The sequence below is a fragment of the Saccopteryx bilineata genome, chromosome 3 (assembly GCF_036850765.1).
Source record: "Saccopteryx bilineata isolate mSacBil1 chromosome 3, mSacBil1_pri_phased_curated, whole genome shotgun sequence".
In the NCBI taxonomy this organism is placed as follows: domain Eukaryota; kingdom Metazoa; phylum Chordata; class Mammalia; order Chiroptera; family Emballonuridae; genus Saccopteryx; species Saccopteryx bilineata.
The window spans coordinates 313,651,503-313,664,933 of NC_089492.1; the positions used below are offsets into that span (position 1 = coordinate 313,651,503).

Below are 13,431 nucleotides of genomic sequence, written 5' to 3' on the forward strand. Positions count from 1 at the left end.
TTTTGTTTTGTTTTGTAAAGAGACAGGAACATCAAGTTGCTCCTGTATGTCGCCTGACAAGGGTCTCAAACTAGCAACCTCTGCATTCTGGAACGATGCTCCAACCTACCAAGCTATCCTGCCAGGGTTTAATTTCTTTTTTTATTTTCGGAGAGACAGAGAAAGGGAAGGGGGAAGGGAAGCATTCATCTGTTGTTCTACTCAGTCGTGCATTCACTGGTTGCTTCCCATGTGCCCTGACCAGGGATCACACCCGCAACCTTGTTTTGGGACAACACTCAACTGACTGAGCTAACTGGCCAGGGCCAAAGCAGTCTTAAAGTAATCTCTTTCAAAGGGATGTCCCTCATAGAAATCCAATTCTTTCTCTTTCAAATACATACTTTTTATTCTTGGTAGTGCCTTGATCTTTTTTCATATTTTAGATTCTTTTATGTCATTACGCGTTTTTTAAATTTTTTTATTTATTGATTCCAGCGAGAGAGGAAGGGAGAGGGGGAGATTGAGACAGGAATGTTGAGCTGTTTGTGTATGTGCCCTGGTTGGGGATCGAACCAGCAACGTCTGCACTTCAGGACAACAGTCCAACCAACCCAGCTATCTGGCCAGGGCTGTCTTTAAGCATTTTAAGCACAGTGATTGTGTAGTATATATCTGATAATTCAATCATCTGACATTTGCGGCCATCACTTCTGTAATTTCTTGTGTCTGCTGGTTCTAACTCATGGATTAATTTCCCTCCTGCATGTTGACATTATAATGAGATCTTCTCCAACAGGGCTTCATCTACCAGAAATCCATGTGGCCTTGTTGAGGGTATGACTCTGAAGAGTGATTTTCCTTTGCTTCTGCCCCATTTCTTTATTTTATTTTATTCATTTTAGAGAGGAGAGGGAGAGACAGAGAGAGAGAGAGAGAGAGAGAGAGAGAGAGAGAGAGGAGAGACAGAGAGAGAGAAGGGGGGGAGGAGCTGGAAGCATCAACTCCCATATGTGCCTTGACCAGGCAAGCCCAGGGTTTCAAACCAGTGACTTCAGCATTTCCAGGTCGACGCTTTATCCACTGTGCCACCACAGGTCAGGCCCCATTTCTTTATTTCATAAACTTCTTAAAGATTTTTTTAAAAGATTTAATTTAATTGATTTCAGAGAGGAGAGAGAGAAGTGGAGGGGAGGAGCAGCATCAACTCATAGTAGTTGCATCTCGTATGTGCCTTGACTGGGCAAGCCTCAGTTTCAAACTGGTGGCCTCAGCATTCCAGATCATTGCTTTATCCACTGTGCCACCACAGGTCAGGCTCCTTAAAGACTTTTGACAAAGCATGTGCAGCTATTTCTTCTGTATAGTTTTTGACAAATAAAGCTACTTCATTGTCATTGCTTTTGCTGTCCAATTTAATCACCAACCTTGTAACTATTTAAATTTACATTAATTAAAATTAACTAAAAATTAAGGATTCAGTTTCTTAGTCACACTAGCCCCTAATGACTAAAAAAGCCCAATTATTGTCTTTTCCAGCTTCTGATAGCTGCCTGCATTCCTTGGCTCATGGCCCCCTTCCATCTTCAAAGGCAGAGCTTGTGGCCCAGGCTGGTTGGCTCAGTGGTAGAGCGTAGGCCTGGCGTGCAGGAGTCCCGGGTTCAATTCCCGGCCAGGGCACACAGGAGAGGCACCCATCTGCTTCTCCACTTTCCCCCCTCTCCTTCCTCTCTGTCTCTCTCTTCCTCTCCCGCAGCCAAGGCTCCATTGGAGCAAAGTTGGCCCCTGCGCTGAGGATGGCTCTGTGGCCTCTGCCTCAGGCACTAGAGTGGGTCTGGTCTCAACAGAGCGACGCCTAGGATGGGCAGAGCATCACCCCTTGGTGGGTGCGCCGGGTGGATCCCGGTCGAGCGCATGCGGGACTCTGACTGCCTCCCTGTTTCTGGCTTTGGAAAAATACAAAAAGAAAAACCCAAAACAAAACAAAAGGCAGAGCTTGCATCTACCATTTCTTGCTTCCATCGTCACATCTCTGGCTCCCTCTTTCACTTACAAGGATCCTGTGATTACACTAGACCAGTGTTTTCCAACCTTTTTTGTGCTTAACCTTTCTAAAATTTTTATGTCCCCTCCTATGTAACATACATAATTTTTAACATTAAAAAATTGATTTGTGGCCTGACCTGTGGTGGCGCAGTGAATAAAGCGTTGACCTGGAAATGCTGAGGTCGCCGGTTCAAAACCCTGGGCTTGCCTGGTCAAGGCACATATGGGAGTTGATGCTTCCAGCTCCTCCCCCTTCTCTCTCTCTGTCTCTCTCTCTCCTCTCTAAAAATGAATAAATAAAATTAAAAAAAATATTTAAAAAAATTGATTTGTTCACTTAATAAACATAAATGATAGGTTCTAGGAAGAAATCACTATGAAATTGTTAACAAAACACAGTAAAATTTCAAAACATATAATGAAAAACAGAAATTTAAATTCCAAATAATTTTAATACAGATTTTTCTATATTAATTTATTATTTTAATTTAGTGTGATCCTTGCACTTGATGCTCGCTGCACAGAGATTTTATATTAGGTTCCAATTTGGTTAGCTTTAGTCTCAAGTCTCCACGTTGTGTTATATCCAGCCGATTTCTTTTTTTTACCAGTAAATCATTTACAGCACTAAATCCACATTCAGCTAAAAATGAAAATGGAAACGGTAGCAATAGTTTTCTTGCACATTTGGTTGAATTTGGGTATTTGATTTCTGTTTCCTCACAAAGCCATGCCATCGCTCCTTTGATATTAAATAAAGCTTTAACTGACTCATCATTTTGCAATTCTGCGAGTTCTTCTTGATACTGCATATTTGATATATCAGACAAATCCACTAACATTGGCTGCATCATCCATGTTGGGAAATCAATTTGTTTTAAATCAGAAAATGTTTCTTTTTAAATCAGCCGATAGAATATTCAAATGATTGACAATAACAAGTAAAGCGGTATCAGTTACTTCACATTTTTGGAGCCAATGAAACTGTTTAAAGTTTTTGTTGTTAATATGTTTCTGACATAACTCAATATTGGTAATGAAACCAAATATCTTTGCTTTTGCATCCACAAGAGTTTTATTTGTTCCTTGAAGTTGCTTATTTAATATATTTAGTTTTTCAAAGATATCGCTAAATAACTCACAAATGCTTTGCCATCTATTGTTAACAGATACTTCATTTCAGGTTTGTCGCTTATAAGTATCAAACAGTTCCATAAATCTTTTCAAACAGTTTCCTTTAGATAGCCATCTTACTTCAGTATGAAGTAAAAGTCTCACATGGTCTTCATTTTGTTCTTCACAAAATAGCTTGAAAAGACGCTCACATTTGGCACTAGCTTTAATAGCATTAACACACTTTATTACTGTATGTAATACTTCATTCAGAACAGGCGAGATGTTTTTAGCTACCAAGTTTTCCCTATGAATAACACAATGCACAAGAATCATTTCTGGATTCGCATCTTTCATCAATTTTAAGCAGCCATTTTTCTTGCCCATCATATTGGGAGCACCATCTGCGGCACAAGATGTTATATTTTTCATTGGTATATCATTGACATCTAAGTAGTTTTTTAGCTTATTATATATATCTTTGGAGGTAGTGGTGCTTTTTAATCTTTTACAGAACAACATTTCTTCAGCAAGATGTCCTTTATCAATATATCTTACGTAAGTTATCAATACTGCCTCACTGTCTCTCAAAGCTGATTCATCCATTTGCAAGGAAAATTTTCTTGTTTTCAGCTTTTCAATAAGTTGTTTTTCAATATCCTCACTCATTTCATCTATTCTTCTGCTAACAGAATTGTTACTGAGTGGCATAGCTTTTACATCTTTGTCATCTTTTTCAAGAACCGTTTTAAGAAATGCTGATATTGATGGTTTTATTAAATTCTCTCCTATAGTATGATTTTCTCTAGTTTTAGCGATGAATAAAGAAATTTGATAACTAGCCTCAAGAACACGATTATTAGTTGAAGTATGAGCAGTAAATAGAGACTTTAATGTTGTTCTTTTTTCAAAATTTTTCTTTAAAGTTTTAAAGTAACTCAAATCTGAATTAATATGAGCACTATGTTTCGCCTTCAAATGCGTCTCAAGACGACCTCGTTTCATTGATTCATTGGTCAAGCATTGCTGGCATAAAAGACAAAAAGGAGTCCACTCATCTTGAACAGTGGGTATGAAACCAAATTTTAAATATTCCTCCGAATATTGACGAGTTTTTTTCTTGCTTGCACCACTCATTTTACTATGGGCTATAATAAAAATAAGATCAATTAAAAACTAATATTAAAATATGTGTTAAAATATATTCAATGTGACATAGAGTAAACGTATACTAAAAATGCATATTTATTTAAATGTATATAACACATTTACTACACTACCACCGCAAATCAAAAGGTATCTATATTTTTTCCACTTGACAAAATTTTCTGGAAAGTTATGCTTCTAAAATTAAAATTGTCGTGCATGCACTATTATAGCCCCAATAATATTTATGAAATATTATTGCTTTCTAGCCCCAATGCAAGAAGTACTTAATAAAGAGTTTAATATTGATAAAAATAAAATCAAATACTTACCAATTATATCTATGCAATATATATATGTATATTTATTAAATCAACGAGCTTTTACAACAGTTTTGACTGACACTTATTTCAAATTAACACCAACTGAATGATGTGAAACACTACAGAAGTTGCGATGGGCCACTTAGGTGAGAATAACTGCGTTGTTTCGCGAGTTTTTAAAACGTCCGGGGTTCCCCGCGGCAGACGGCACGCTCTGCGGTGAACCCAGGACGAAGTTTACTTGACGACGCCAATCACCCAGTTGATATTTTGGTCTCGTCAAACGAAATCATACTTAATAATTATTTACCGCAATTATTTAAGAATTGCATTTTTTGTTAAATTTGGCACCGATATCTAGCATTGCATTTAAATGGCCCGGGGCGAAAGAGTTAAAGTCGTGTCGAGTCCATTTTCAAATTGCCCCCCTTAACTATCGAATTGCCCCCCTGTGGGGCGTGGGCCCCACGTTGGGAAAAACCGCACTAGACCCACCTCAATAATCTGGGATGAGCCTGACCATGCGCTGGCGCAGTGGATAGAGCGTCGGACTGGGATGTGGAGGACCCAGGTTCGAAACCCCGAGGTCGCCAGCTTAAGCGCGGGCTCATCTGGTTTGAGCAAAAAGCTCACCAGCTTGAGCCCAAGGTCGCTGGCTCGAGCAAGGGGTTACTCGGTCTGCTGAAGGCCCGTGGTCAAGGCACATATGAGAAAGCAATCAATGAACAACTAAGGTGCCGCAACGAAAAACTGATGATTGATGCTTCTCATTTCTCTCCGTTCCTGTCTGTCTGTCCCTATGTATCCCTCTCTCTGACTCTCTCTCTGTCCCTGTAAAAAGAAAAAAATCTGATGATCTCCTCTCCTCCAGATCCTTAATTTAATCACATTTGCAAAATCCTTTTTGCCATGTGAGGCAAAGGGGACCAAGGAAACAAGGAGACAGAAGTCACTGCTTTCACATTCCAACACTGCCTGGAACGTTGGTGATATTAAGCAGTTATTTAGTATTATTTTTGAGGTGTATTAATGATATTGTGGGTATGGAATTTTTAAAGATTTTATTTATTCAGTTTTAGAGAGAAGGGGGAGGAGCTGGAAGCATCAACTCCTATATGTGCCTTGACCAGGCAAGCCCAGGATTTTGAACCAGCGACCTCAGTGTTCCAGGGCTACACTTTATCCGTTGTGCCACCATAGGTCAGGCTATGGTTATGGGTTTTTTTGTTGTTGTTCTGTGTGTGTGTGTGTGTGTGTGTGTGTGTGTGTGTGAGAGAGAGAGAGAGAGAGAGAGAGAGAGAGAGAGAGAGGGAAACCAAGAGAAAGACAGAGAGAGGGAAAGGCAGGAAGGGAGAGAGATGAGAAGCATCAATTCTTTGTTGCGGCACCTTAGTTGTTCATTGATTGCTTTCTCATATGTGCCTTGACCTGAGGGCTACAGCAGAGTGAGCGACCCCTTGCTCAAGCCAGCGGCCTTAGGCTCAAGCCAGTAGCCTTGGACTCAAGCCAGCAACCTTTGGGCTTAAGCCAGCAACCACGGGGTCATATCTATGATCCCATGCTCAAGCCGGCTACCCTGTGCTCAAGGTGGTGAGCCCGCATTCAAGCCAGATGAGCCCGCGCTCAAGCTGGCGACCTCAGGGTTTCGAACCTGAGTCCTCCATGTCGCAGTCTGACGCTCTATCCACTGCACCACTGCCTGGTGAGGCCATGGTTATGTTTTTACTGAGTCTTTAAGAGATACCTTCTGAAATATGTATGAAATGATATGTCTAGAATTTTTTTCAAAATGATTGACTGGTGGGAGGGGAAGTGGCTGGGCTATGGAGGAGACAAGATCGGCCCTGAGTTGAAGATTATGAAGCTTAGTGAATGTGGAGCCTCATTCTCTTATTCTCTCAGCTTTGGTATTTGTTTGAAGTTCTCCTTAATAAATAGAAATGGGGGCCTGACCAGGCGGTGGCACAGTGGATAGAGCATTGGACTGGGATGCGGAGGACCCAGGTTCGAAACCCTGAGTCGCCAGCTTGAGCACAGGCTCATCTGGTTTAAGCAAAGTTCACCAGCTTGGACCCAAGGTCGCTGGCTTGAGCAAGGGGTTACTCGATGTGCTGTAGCCCCACGGTCAAGGCACATATGAGAAAGCAGTCAATGAACAACTAAGGTGTTGCAACGCGCAATGAAAAACTAATGATTGCCTGACCTGTGGTGGCGCAGTGGATAAAGTGTCGACCTGGAATGCTGAGGTCGCCAGCTCGAAACCCTGGGCTTGCCTGGTCAAGGCACATAGAAGAGTTGATGCTTCCTGCTCCTCCCCTCCTCTCTCTCTCTCTCTCTCCTTCTCTCTCTCTCCAATAAAAATAAACCTAAAAAAGAAAAAGAAAGAAAAACTAATGATTGACACATCTCATCTCTCTCCGTTCCTGTCTATCCCTCTCTCTGACTCACTCTCTGTCTCTGTAAAAAGTAAATAAATTAATAAATAAATAGAAATGAGTAAGTGGTTTGTGTTTTTTTTTTTTTGGTATTTGTTTTGTTTTTTTCTTTCTGAAGCTGGAAATGGGGAGAGACAGTCAGACAGACTCCCGCATGCGCCCGACCGGGATCCACCCGGCACGCCCACCAGGGGCGACGCTCTGCCCACCAGGGGGCGATGCTCTGCCCCTCCAGGGCGTCGCTCTGCTGAGACTAGAGCCACTCTAGCACCTGGGGCAGAGGCCAAGGAGCCATCCCCAGCGCCCGGGCCATCTTTGCTCCAATGGAGCCTTGGCTGCGGGAGGGGAAGAGAAAGACAGAGAGGAAGGAGGGGGGGAGGGGGGGAGAAGCAGATGGGCACTTCTCCTGTGTGGCCCTGGCCGGGAATCGAACCTGGAACTTCTGGACGCCAGGCCGACGGTCTACCACTGAGCCAACCGGCCAGGGCCACATTATTTTTTTTAATTAAAGATTTGTCTGTGAGCCAGATGTAGCCATCAAAAGAGCCACATCTGGCTCGCGAGCCATAGGTTCCCGACCCCTGCCCTAACTATTCCTATCTCCCAGATTAAAAAAACGAAGACCAGAGAAGTTAAGTAATTTGATCAAAGTCATACAAGAAGTAGATAGTGGGGTGAGGATTTGGACCCAGGCATTCTGGTTCCAGACTCCACAACTTAATCACCAAACCACAAGGCCTTTTTAATTTTTTTAAGTGAGAGGAGAGATAGTGAGACAGACTCCTGCATGTGCCGCCCTCAGCCTCCCCCACCCTGCAACCCCTTCTGGGGCCGCTGTTCAAATCAATGGAGCTATCCTCAGCACCCAGGCCGATGCAGGAACTAATCAAGCCATTGGCTGGGGGGGGGGGGGCGAAGAGGAAGAGAAATAGATGGTCACTTCTCTTGTGTGCCCTGACCAGGAATCAATAGATGGCCACTTCTCTTGTGTGCCCTGACCAGGAATCAAATCCGGGACATCCATACCCCCCCCCCAGCTGACACTCTATCCACTGAGCCAACAAACTAGGGTCATATTTTTTTTTCTTTTTTAAAAATTTTTTTATTTATTCATTTTAGAGAGGAGAGTGAGAGACAGAGGGAGGAGAGACAGAGAGAGAGAAGGGGGGAGGAGCTGGAAGCACCAACTCCCATATGTGCCTTGACAAGGCAAGCCCAGGGTTTCGAACCGGCGACCTCAGCATTTCCAGGTTGACGTAGAGCCATATTTTTAAAAATTGATTTGAGAGATAAAGAGAGAAACATCAATTTTTTGTTCCAACTACCCATGGATTCATTGGTTGATTCTTGTATGGGCCCTGACCCAGGATAAACCCTCAACCTTGGTGTATCAGGATGATGCTCAAACTAACTGAGCTACCCCACCAGGGCCAAATTGCCTTTTTATTACTGCCTGATTAAGACAGTATCTGGCAGCCTGGTGGCACAGTGGCTAGAGCGTTGGACTGGGATGTGGAGGACCTGAGTTTGAAACCTTAAGGTCACCACCAGTTTGAGTGCAGGGTCACTGGCTTGAGTGTGGGATCATAGACATGACCCCATGGTCATTGGCTTGAGCCCAGGGGTCGTTGACTTGAGCCCAAGATAGCTGGCTTGAGCAAGGGGTCACTCGCTCTGCTGTAGAACCCCAGTCAAAGCACATATGAGAAAGCAATCAATGAACAACTAAGATGCCACAACAAAGAATTAATAATGCTTCTCATCTCTTTCCCTTCTTGTCTGTTTCTAAAATTACTGGGGACCAATTATTTTTCATTTTCTGTTGCATGAGGTTTTAGAACTGTTTCTATATATTTCTGCATCGCTGATTCCAAATCTGAAATTCATTTTTTGGTTCATGCTCTAGTTTTTATGCAATTTTAATTTCTTTTTGGTACAGTTAATGGCATGCATTGGTTTTTAAATTGGAGTTAAAGGGCAACGACTCTTGGATTGAACATAACCACAAGGCAAATAATGTTTTACAAACATCACTTTTACATAATTGTAGTTGTTTTTTTTTTTTTTTTTTAAAGACTTTATTTATTCATTTTAGAGAGGAGAGAAGGAGGGGAGAGAGAGAGAGAGAGAGAGAGAGAGAGAGGAAGGGAGGAGCAGGAAGCATCAACTCCCACATGTGCCTTGACCAGGTAATCCCAGGGTTTTGAACCGGCGACCTCAGCATTCCAGGTCGACGCTTTAATCCACTGCGCCACCACAGGTCAGGCAACATAATTGTAGTTGTTTTTAAATGTAAAAATTATTATCTGATAAAAACACCCTCTTTTTTTTTTGCATTTTTCTGAAGCTGGAAACAGGGAGAGACAGTCAGACAGACTCCCGCATGCGCCCGACCAGGATCCACCCAGCACGCCCACCAGGGGCGATGCTCTGCCCATCCTGGGCGTCACCATGTTGCGACCAGAGCCACTCTAGCGCCTGAGGTAGAGGCCACAGAGCCATCCTCAGCGCTTGGGCCATCTTTGCTCCAATGGAGCCTCGGCTGCGGGAGGGGAAGAGAGAGACAGAGAGGAAGGCGCGGCGGAGGGGTGGAGAAGCAAATGGGCGCTTCTCCTGTGTGCCCTGGCCGGGAATCGAACCCGGGTCTTCCGCACGCTAGGCCGACGCTCTACCACTGAGCCAACCGGCCAGGGCCAAAACACCCTCTTATTTTGTTTAAAGATTGAATCATGACTTCTTCGAGTAGGCGTAAATGTAAGAATAGTCCTGACACCTTCTGTTATATATGTTGCTGTTACACACTTCAATGTCAAAGGCGCAATATTTCATCATTTGTGACACGTGCATATATTGCCTATTTTCAAGTTCCCCTTGGCGATCAAGACAAGAATTGGGCTCCTCATACTGTGTGTCATAATTGTGAGGAAATGCTTTGTGACTGGACAAAAGAAAAATGCAAAGGAACGCCTTTTGGTATTCCCATGGTTTGATGTGAACCTAAGGACCACAGCAGTGACTGTTATTTCTGTCTGTTCCATACAAAGGGCATCGGCAAGAAAAAATGGCATATGATTGCATATCCTAATATTCCTTCAGCAATATGACCTATCTCACACTCTGGACACTCCCGGTTCCAGCTTTCTTTTTTTTTTTAATTTTTTTTTTTATTTTTTTATTTTCTGAAACTGGAAATGGGGAGGCAGGCAGACAGACTCCTGCATGCGCCCGACCAGGATCCACCCGGCATGCCCATCAGGGGGCAATGCTCTGCCCTTCTGGGGCGTCGCTCTGTTGCATCCAGAGCCATTCTAGCACCTGAGGTAGAGGCCACAGAGCCATCCTCAGCGCTTGGGCCATCTTTGCTCCAATGGAGCCTCGGCTGCAGGAGGGGAAGAGAGAGACAGAGAGGAAGGAGAGGGGGAGGGGTGGAGAAGCAGATGGGCGCTTCTCCTGTGTGCCCTGGCTGGGAATGGAACCCGGGACTCCTGCACACCAGGCCGACGCTCTACCGCTGAGCCAACCGGCCAGGGCCCCGGTTCCAGTTTTCAATGGTTTTATTTCTTCTAAGGATGAAGAAAGTGAACATGGTGATCGAGTGTATTTTGATAAGGTGCATGAGAAAATGGTTGTAGAATCTGAAGGGTCTTCTTCTGATGCCAAGCAGTCATTAACCCCTCAGCAGTTTAGCCAACCCAAATTGAATAACTTAGTAAGAATGACTTAAAAAAAATTGTCCTTGACTTTCTGAAGTATGAGGAGCATAACTTATCATTTGTGTGGATCTTAAAGTGGTAAATTTTCTGCTAGGACAACAGAGAGGTTTCATGAAGTATCCTTGCTTTCTGTGTTTGTGGGACAGCTGAGCTCGGGAGAAACATTGGACACAAAAGGAGTGGTCGAAACGTGAAGCTCTGGAAGTAGGGATGCAAAATGAATGAACCTGTAGTTAACCGAGACGGGATCATTTTCCCCCCACTTCACATCAAACTTGGCTTAATGAAGTAGTTTGCTCAGGCTTTGATAGAGAAAGTGAATGCTTTCAACATATTATTTCTGCTTTTCCTGCCTTGTCTTTCGAGAAGATAAAAGCAGGTGTATTCGATGGACCTCAAATTCAAACCCTTATACATGAGGAAGAATTTGCCAGGAAGATGAATGAGGAGGAGAAAGCAGCATGGCAGTCTTTTGTGGCAGTTACAAAGAACTTCCTTGGCAACAAAAAAAGCAGAAAACTATGAACTTCTGGTTCAAAGGATGCTGTTGGCTTTCCGTGACATTGGATGTAACATGAGCGTTAAGAGTCACTTCCTGAACAGTCACTTTAATAAGTTTCCTGAAAATCTTGGAGCTGTTAGTGATGAGCAGACTACTTATGGAGCATCAATAGAGATTGTCCTCAACAAGTACACAAATGCAAGAGCTACAAACGCAAGTTTTTGCCTGAATAGAATTTAAATAAGTTTTACGCAATTTTATGATTAAAATAAGTGTTTTAATATGTTCTATTTCAAAATTGTAGACCAATTCTGATGCAATCATATCTTTTACTGTATTAGTGTATTTACTGCATTATATAAATTATATTTTCACAAGGATAATGCCCAAGAAGACATTCTACTTCATTATGTTAAAACTAAGGGCCCTGGCCGGTTGGCTCAGCGGTAGAGCGTCGGCCTAGCGTGCGGAGGACCCGGGTTCGATTCCCGGCCAGGGCACATAGGAGAAGCGCCCATTTGCTTCTCCACCCCTCCGCCGCGCTTTCCTCTCTGTCTCTCTCTTCCCCTCCCGCAGCCAAGGCTCCATTGGAGCCAAGATGGCCCGGGCGCTGGGAATGGCTCTGTGGCCACTCAGGCGCTAGAGTGGCTCTGGTCGCAATATGGCGACGCCCAGGATGGGCAGAGCATCGCCCCCTGGGGGGCAGAGCACCGCCCCTGGTGGGCGTGCCGGGTGGATCCCGGTCGGGCGCATGCGGGAGTCTGTCTGACTGTCTCTCCCTGTTTCCAGCTTCAGAAAAATGAAAAAAAAAAAACAAACAAAAAAAACTAAATGTTGCCTGACCAGGCGGTGGCGCAGTGGATAGAGCGTTGGACTGGGATGCAGAGGACCCAGGTTTGAGACCCCGAGGTCGCCAGCTTAAGTGCGGGCTCATCTGGTTTGAGCAAGGCTCACCAGCTTGAGCCCAAGGTTGCTGGCTCTATCAAGGGGTCACTCGCTCTGCTATAGCCCCTGGTCAAGGCACATATGAAAAAACAATCAATGAACAACTAAGATACTGCAACAAAGAATTGATGCTTTTCATCTCTCTCCCTTCCTGTCTGTCTGCCCCTATCTGTCTCTTTCTCTGTCTCTGTTAAAGAAAAAGAAAGAGAGAGAGAGAAACACTGGAGATTGAAGAAAACACCCATAAATAAACCAAATTAACCTTACTTAAGGACAAATCCAAGGTTTATAGAGGCGGTATGGCACAGGTGAGGAGTCAACCTATAAAAATCTCAAAAGCAGCCTTTGTGCTTCAGTTTCCAAATCTATACAATGGGGATAGTAAAGTTACATGTATCTTATAGAGTTATAATCATGATTATAATGAGATCATCTGTGAAAAAAAACAAAAAAACTAAATGTTGAAAATTTTACAATAAGATAAAAACCTAAAATCTTGAATTGCAAAAAAACCTGTAGCTTATAGAGAAAAACTAATGTCAGATTTGAGATCAGCACACTCAAATTAGGTATGAACAAGTGTTTTTGTGGATGCACAAAAATTTTGTTCCCCAGTGTTATGTTTCTCTCTCTCAAAAAAAAAATAAAAAAAATAAACAGTATCGCAAATACTAAGAACTCAAGAAATGAAAGGAGTTATTTATCCCGGAGACGGTCAAGACACAGCAGGTATTTTATAAGTGCGTGTTTGTTTGATAGAGTGAGGCCGTTCTTAACTCGTGGGCCTCAAAGGGGTCCCTCCCTGTCATTTCCCTTAGACTCTCTTAGCTACTCCTGGAGATACTCCTGAAGACCTAATCCTTTTTTTTTTTTTGTATTTTTCTGAAGCTGGAAACGGGGAGGCAGTCAGACAGTCTCCCGCATGCGCCCCACGGGGATCCACCCGGCATTCCCAGGGCCACTCTAGCGCCTTGGCTGCGGGAGGGGAAGAGAGAGGGAGAGGTGGAGAAGCAGATGGGCGCCTCTCCTGTGTGCCCTGGCCAGGAATCGAATCCGGGACTTCCGCACGCCAGGCCGACGCTCTACCACTGAGCCACCGGCCAGGGCCGACCTAATCTTAATGAATGGGATCTGTTTTCTCGGTCTTTTCCTCCCATGTTTTGCTCTCGGTCTTCCGCGGTTCCCAGCGACGCCTCAGGAACAGCCTGTCCCAGGAGCCCGCCCCCCGC

The 13,431-nt window shown here is 43.8% G+C and overlaps 1 protein-coding gene and 1 non-coding gene across 2 annotated transcripts in view; one reads left to right on the plus strand and one right to left on the minus strand.

The window, feature by feature from the left end:
• Positions 1–13,431, plus strand: part of EXOC3L2 (exocyst complex component 3 like 2) — a 136,811-nt gene that overhangs the window by 3,206 nt on the left and 120,174 nt on the right. The window lies entirely within an intron of this gene.
• On the minus strand, positions 9,661–9,736 carry TRNAA-AGC (transfer RNA alanine (anticodon AGC)). The gene has a single exon. It is a non-coding gene; the product is annotated as a tRNA-Ala (tRNA).